Source organism: Oryctolagus cuniculus, chromosome 13 (assembly GCF_051225735.1).
Source record: "Oryctolagus cuniculus isolate XC-2025 breed Fujian yellow rabbit chromosome 13, ASM5122573v1, whole genome shotgun sequence".
In the NCBI taxonomy this organism is placed as follows: domain Eukaryota; kingdom Metazoa; phylum Chordata; class Mammalia; order Lagomorpha; family Leporidae; genus Oryctolagus; species Oryctolagus cuniculus.
In genome coordinates this window covers 79,942,379-79,949,189 of record NC_142879.1, presented here as the reverse complement: position 1 = coordinate 79,949,189, position 6,811 = coordinate 79,942,379, and the positions used below count along the sequence as shown (strand labels likewise).

The 6,811-nt window shown below is 50.3% G+C and overlaps 1 pseudogene; it reads left to right on the top strand.

Moving 5' to 3' along the window:
* The first annotated feature begins 765 nt into the window (after nucleotides 1-765).
* LOC149122692 (endogenous murine leukemia virus Env polyprotein from Emv-2 locus pseudogene) lies at nucleotides 766-2,230 on the top strand (annotated as a pseudogene).
* The last annotated feature ends 4,581 nt before the right edge of the window (nucleotides 2,231-6,811 follow it).

The following is a 6,811-nucleotide window of genomic DNA, read 5'->3' as shown; positions in this document are numbered from 1 at the left end:
CTCCGCGTTCGGGTTAACTCCGTATGAGATATTGTACGGGGGTCCCCCTCCTATGACTGATCTGTTGGGACCAAGCATTGACTCTTATGCTACCTCCCCCACTTTGCAGGCCCAGCTTAGAGCCTTGCAATTGATCCAGAGGCATGTGTGGAAACCGCTGGCGGTGGTGTATCAGTCCAAGAGCCCTGCAGTACCTCACCCCTTCCAGATAGGGGACTCAGTCTACGTCCGTAGACACCAGACTAAGACTCTTGAACCGCGCTGGAAAGGGCCCTACACCGTACTACTGACAACGCCGACAGCAGTGAAAGTGGATGGAATCGCAGCTTGGGTTCACGCCTCTCATGTCAAAAAGGCATCAGAAGATGAGGAGAGTTCAGGCAAGGACACAAGTGAACCATCGAGATGGAAACTCCAGCGCACTCAAAACCCCTTCAAGATAAGACTTTCAAAAGCTGCTTAATGTTTGTAAACATTTACCTGTTGCCTGTATTGCTTATGATTCACCCTAGTCTCACCCTACCCAGCTCGTCCCTCCCTATCCCCCATGGGCCGCAAAGGCTCACTTGGGAAGTGATCTCCCCTTCGGGTAGCGTGGTCTGGTCGACCAGTGACACTCAGGTGCCAGGAACGTGGTGGCCTCCTCTCCACCCAGAAGTATGCCAACTAGTCCTGGGGCTAGAGACCTGGGATCTACCCGACCAGGACAGCATACCCTTCCACCCCGGGCACCCGCTCCCACAGGTGCTTTCGCCCGGATCCTCCATGGGGGGCTACGGATGTAGAGACACAAGTTGGAGATGCCGACTACATCATCAGGACTTCTATGTGTGCCCCAAGGATGGTAGACGCCAGGATCAGACCTTCCGGTGTGGGGGACCAGAGTCCCTATACTGTAAGGCTTGGGGGTGCGAAACTTCAGGAGCTGCAGACTGGGGGCCGTCCTCCGCTTGGGACTGGATTACTGTGCAGTGTAACTACACTCCTGAGGGCCTCGATCAGTGTACACCCCTCCTTCTGAGAGGTAGCAGGTCCAATTCCTGTGGGTCCACTTCCCCGTGTGCAAGGTCCCCTACGTGCAATCCCCTTAATATTACCTTTACCACCTCAGGGAAACAATACGCAACGCTGTCTAGTTGGATCAAAGGGAGGATCTGGGGTTTGCGCTATTATGTTTCTGGAACCGATCCTGGATTTTGGTTCAAAATTAGACTGAGAATCACCTCTCCCGACCCCCTACCGGTAGGGCCTAACAGGGCTCTGGCCCCTGCCTACTGGCCGAGCCACCCCCAGCCTGAGATGACCAAGCAGCCGACCTCTAAAGGAACAGGCACACCGGCACTGACCTCTATGAGGACAAGCTCACCGGTTCCCATCGCGAGGTTCCCGTCGCGAGCCTACCTGCAGGAGAGAGAGCAATGTTGCTAATACGAGGCGCCTTTTCGGCATTGAATCAGTCTCACCCTAACCTGACCGACCCCTGCTGGTTATGCTTGTCCACAAGCCCGCCCTACTATGAGGGAATAGCTGTCGTTGGAACCTTCAATACCTCCTCGTCCCACCGGCAGTGCCCTACCGTTAATCCCCTGATAACTTTGGCGGAGGTCTCAGGGAGGGGATCCTGTGTCAGGGACCCACCCTCGGCCTACCAGCGCCTCTGCCACACCACTGTCAACTCCTCCTGGAACCTGGTGGGCATGCTCTCGCAGCCTCACTCCTTGTGTGTCCACCACTGTTCTCAACGGGACTGGGGATTTCTGTGTCCTGGTGGCAGTTGTCCCGAAAGTGATTTACCACCCAGAAAACACTCGAGGAGCGGTACGACAGCGCTATAACCAGGTTCCGTAGGGAACCAGCCTCTGTGACCCTAGCAGTGCTACTGAGCTTTGGGGTAGCAGCCGCTGGGCTGGGCACAGCGACGGCCACCTTAACCCAAGGAAACAGCAAACTAGCAATCCTTCAACAGGCGGTGGACGCGGACATCATGGAGATAGAACAGAATCTCCAACGGCTACAAGAGTCCCTCACCTCCCTCTCAGAGGTAGTACTCCAAAATCGCAGGGGCTTGGACCTGTTGTTTCTAAAAGAGGGAGGGTTGTGTGCTGCCCTCAAAGAAGAATGCTGCTTCTATATAGACCACTCCGGGGTAGTAAAAGATTCTTTAGCCAAACTAAGAGAGCGGCTGGAAAAAAAGACGACGAGAAAGGGAACAGACTCAGAGCTGGTTTGAGGGGTGGTATAACAGGTTGCCCTGGTTGACAACCTTGCTCTCCACCATAGCGGGCCCCCTTATCATCCTAATCCTAATTCTGACCTTCGGGCCATGCATTATAAACCAATTACTCCAGTTTGTTAGGGACAGTCTGTCCACCGTGCAGGCATTAGTCCTCACGCAGCAGTACCAAGCCCTGGCCACCAGTGACCATATTGAAACCCCTTACCAATAGCTTTAACAGTAACAGGCAAACAATTTTAGGATTAAAATTAGTTCAAAGAGAAAATGGGGGAATGAAGGGAGCGGCCGTGAGCTGCCATAAAAGTGGCCTTGATGAAATAGAAAAACAGGAACTTAAGACAAACAGTTTCAGAAACAGCCATGGGAACACCCCCCCCCCCCCCGTCATACCCTTTTGACCTAGTACTTTTCCACTGACCATACTTCCCTACTGCTTTCAAAATGCCATATTAGGTCAATTGCTGAAAACTATCCAATGAGCTATTTACACCAAGTAGAATGTTAATTTATGATAATTGTGTGGTTTTTCGCCTTAAATACTGCGTGTAATCAGGGCACAGGGCTCCTCTCTTTCCCGCTGCATGTGGCAGCAGAGGGCCCATTTGCACAAATGAAATAAAACTGCCTCTTGCTTTTTGCATCGCCTGATCTGGAGTCTGTGTTTCTGGGGTCGTCACAAAAGGGCACCACTTTTGGGGTCCTTCAATATTTTCCCAGTGTTCCCTAGTCTTGCTGCTATTGGGTCTGGTTCTTTTTCAGGCTAGCATCTCTAATGTCACAATAAACCTTTTATTTCAGAGATTCTTGAGTCTCAAAAGTGTTGGTTTAACAGTTCGTCACCAACATTTATGATACCAGTCTGGTATTGGTGAGGAATAGTTTAGAAACCAAGATGCTGAATTCAAGGAGCTTCCAATTACCTGGAAGTTCCATGCTCCTGTGCAACAAGATGATTTACAGACATCACCAAAGTCACAGCGCAACAAGGTGGGGACATCCCAAGATGCCCTGGGCTGGGCTGGGAGAAATGAGCTACCCAAATACACATGGAAGTAGTGATGGGAAAGGGATGTCTTTCTGAAACCGCAATATCTTGTATTTACAGGTTGTACTCTCGTGCCTCTAGTCAATCTGCCATTGATCTCTCTAATCAAGTGGCTGAGGTGGCTCAGCAAATCTTCCCGAGGGCGGCCTTCTCCCTGCCAGCAGCACCGTGCCCTGGAGCCCGGACCGCCTGCCCACTGCCGCTCACCGCTCCGCCGCCGGTGTCCCGCGCGGCTCCGCTCACTGCCGGGCCGCTGAGGCCTCGGTCCGTGGTCGTCGGGCCAACTGGGACATGGCGCTCACCCCAGGCCCCAGATCTGCGTGAAGACCAGGCCGGGCTTGCGTCCGTAGACCCCGCCTTCTCGGGCCGTCAGGCTCCTAACGGCCTCCGTGGCCGCCATTCTGCTCAGCAGGCCGCACCCGCACCACTCAAAGACGCAGCGTCCGTGGCTCCTCGGAGAGGGAGCCTCGCATAGGCTCCGCGGGGTTGAGCCGGGAGACCCAGCCGCCGTGGGGTGGGGAGTCCGGACTCTGAGAGGCGACCACCTCCATGAAATCACCGAAGTGGGGCCGGATGCGGTTCGCCGCTGCTTCAGTGCCCAGGCTGGGGCGGTGGAGCAGTCGCAGCGAGGGCCATAGTCTGTCCTGTGGCCCCCCAGCCTACCGCCCGCCCTGGGTCGGAGGGACCGGAGGGCCCCAGGGGAGCAAACCGTGTCCTGCCCCATAACCGACACTTTAAAGTGACCTCTGTGCTGTAAGTTTTCTAACATTGTAGAAATGTCATCCAAAATGGAGGAGTTCTCTCTTGACCCGTAGGCTCAGAGTTAATCAGAGTTGTTTCCTGTATCACATAAAGGGAGAGGGAACTCCCGGTACAACATAGGATTACCAGGTGCTTCCCATAGAAGAACAAATGCCAAGTAACCTCAATATGCAAATAAAACTATCTTACCAAGATTTTAAATTCCCCAGTTTTCCCAGGAAGCACTTGGATAATGCATGAAGTCTGATTAGTACACAAAAAAAAAAAAAAAAAAAAAAAAAGCCAATCCCAGAACATATTTTGTTATATTTTCATTTTACTCGAAAGGCATGGAAAGAGGGTTCTTCCATCTGCTAATTCCTTCCCCAAATGCCCACAATACTGAGGGCTGCGCCAGGCCAAAGCCAAGAGCCCAGAGCTCAATTTGAGTTTTCCATTTGGGAGGCAGGGACCCAAGTACTTCAGCCATGATCTGCTGCCTCCAAGGCTGCACATTAGCAGGAAATTGGATCTGATACAGGGTAGCTGGAACTCAAACCAGGAACTCTGATGTAAGAGTCAGTTGTCCCAATTAGTGTCTTAACTGATGAACCAAACATCTCTCCCCCAGGACACTTTTACTCTGAACCCTGAGGATTTTTTCCAACTGAGGGTAAACAAAAACCTTTGAACAACTAAAGCCCTGCAAAACCTACCATTTGATAGAACTGAGGAAATACAGTTGTATTGAATGGAAGGTGGGGGAGCTCATGGCTCATGTCAAATGGTTGGAAATCGTTAATTATGTCTTTTACAAACAACATACCTGTATTAGTCAGCTTTTCATTACTGCAGCTGAAATGCCTGAGAGGAGCAACGTAGGAAGGAAGAAGATTTATTTTGGTTTATGATTTATAAGTTCTCAGTTCATGACTGGGTTGGTTGATTGATTCATCAGATGATGCCAGGTGATGATGGAGTAATGATGACATGGTGAGGCAGGAAGCAGAGAGAGACAGGAAGCCCACTGGCTTAAATGACCAACCCTCTTGAGAGAGCTCTGAGGGCCAGCCACCCATGGCCTAAAGATCTTCCACTAGGCCCACCTCTCAGAGGCCATAAGTAGATCAACTCTCTACTCTTAATCCACTATATTAATCCATTGCCCCTTAACGTGAGATTTTGCAGTTTAAAGATCTGAATGTGTTTGAGGAGCCAAATCCTGTTTAAATCATAACAATACCTTCTCATTCCAATGATTTCACAAGTGTCAAAGGTGGTCTAGAAGGTGGAGTACCTTGGAGGAAAGACCTAACAGAAAGGGGGAGAAAGAAGGCAAAGAAATTAGAGACATGGGAAAATAAGAGACACTGTAGCAAAGAGACAATGAGAGGAAATTGAATTTGCTCTAATTATCCAGGACAAACTGAGTGGTCTACTGACAGTCTTCTAGACCCCTGACCATCTGCTCCTACCAGTTACTACAGCTTAAATAAAGCAAGAAATAGGGGCTGGTGCTGTGGCGCAGTGGGTTAAAGCCCAGGCCTGAAGCGCTAGTACCCCATAGGGGTGCTGGTTCGAGTCCCAGCAGTTCCTCTTCAGATCCAGTTCTCTTCTATGGCCTGGGAAAGCAGCAGAGGATGGCTCAAGTCCTTGGGCCCCTTCACCTGCGTGGGAGATACGGAAGAAACTCCTGGCTCCTGGCTTCGGATCGGTGCCATTGCAACCATCTGGGAAGTGAATCAGCGGATAGAAGACCTCTCCCTGTTTCTACCCCTTTCTGTAATTCTTTCAAATAAAATTAAATAAATCTTTAAAAGAATAAAAGAAATGCAGTCAACATAATCTTTGGGCATCAAGGATATGAAAGTCACTGCATATACTTAACTTGTATTTTGGCTGTTTTCTTGCTGTGCTGAGCAGTAGGATAATAAGTAGAGCACAAAAGCCAGTCCAGGGGCTGGTACTGTGCATAGCGGGTAAAGCTGCCGCCTTCAGTGCCAGCATCCCATATGGGCGCTGGTTCAGGTCCCAGCTGTTCCACTTCCGATCCAGCTCTCTGCTATGGCCTGGGAAAAACAGTGGAGGATGGCCCAAGTTCTTGGGCCCCTGCATCTGCGTGGGAGACCCGGCAGAAGCTCCTGGCTCCTGAGGCCAACTGGGGAGTGAACGCTGACTTTCAAATAAAATAAATAAATCTTAAAAAAAAAAAAAAAAGAAAGAAAGAAGGAAAATGCAAAATGCGCCAAGCAGCTCTGGATAGGCCCAACTCTGTCTCTCCCTCTCTCTCTCTGTAACTCTGTCTCTTAATTAACAAACAAACAAACAAACAAAAGGCAGTCCAGCCAAACCTGTCAGCTTTGTCTCCCTTAAAACAAAGACAAAGCACATTGGTAGGTTTTCTGTGTGAATAGTCTCTCATATGTCAGAGAACTGAAAGCTGAGGAAAATATCTGGATCTACATTACAACCTTTAAAGCATAAAGCAAAGCTTCACAAAAATGCAAAATTTGTTTTGTATATGTACCCAGAAAATGAATCCTGAGACATAGGATTTACAAATACTGAATTTTTTTTTTTTTTTTTTTTTGACAGGCAGAGTGGACAGTGAGAGAGAGAGACAGAGAGAGAAAGGTCTTCCTTTGCCGCTGGTTCACCCTCCAATGGCCGCCGCTGCAGCCGGCGCACCGCGCTGATCCTGGCAGGAGCCAGGAGCCAGGTGCTTTTCCTGGTCTCCCATGGGGTGCAGGGCCCAAGCACCTGGGCCATCCTCCACTGCACTCCCTGGC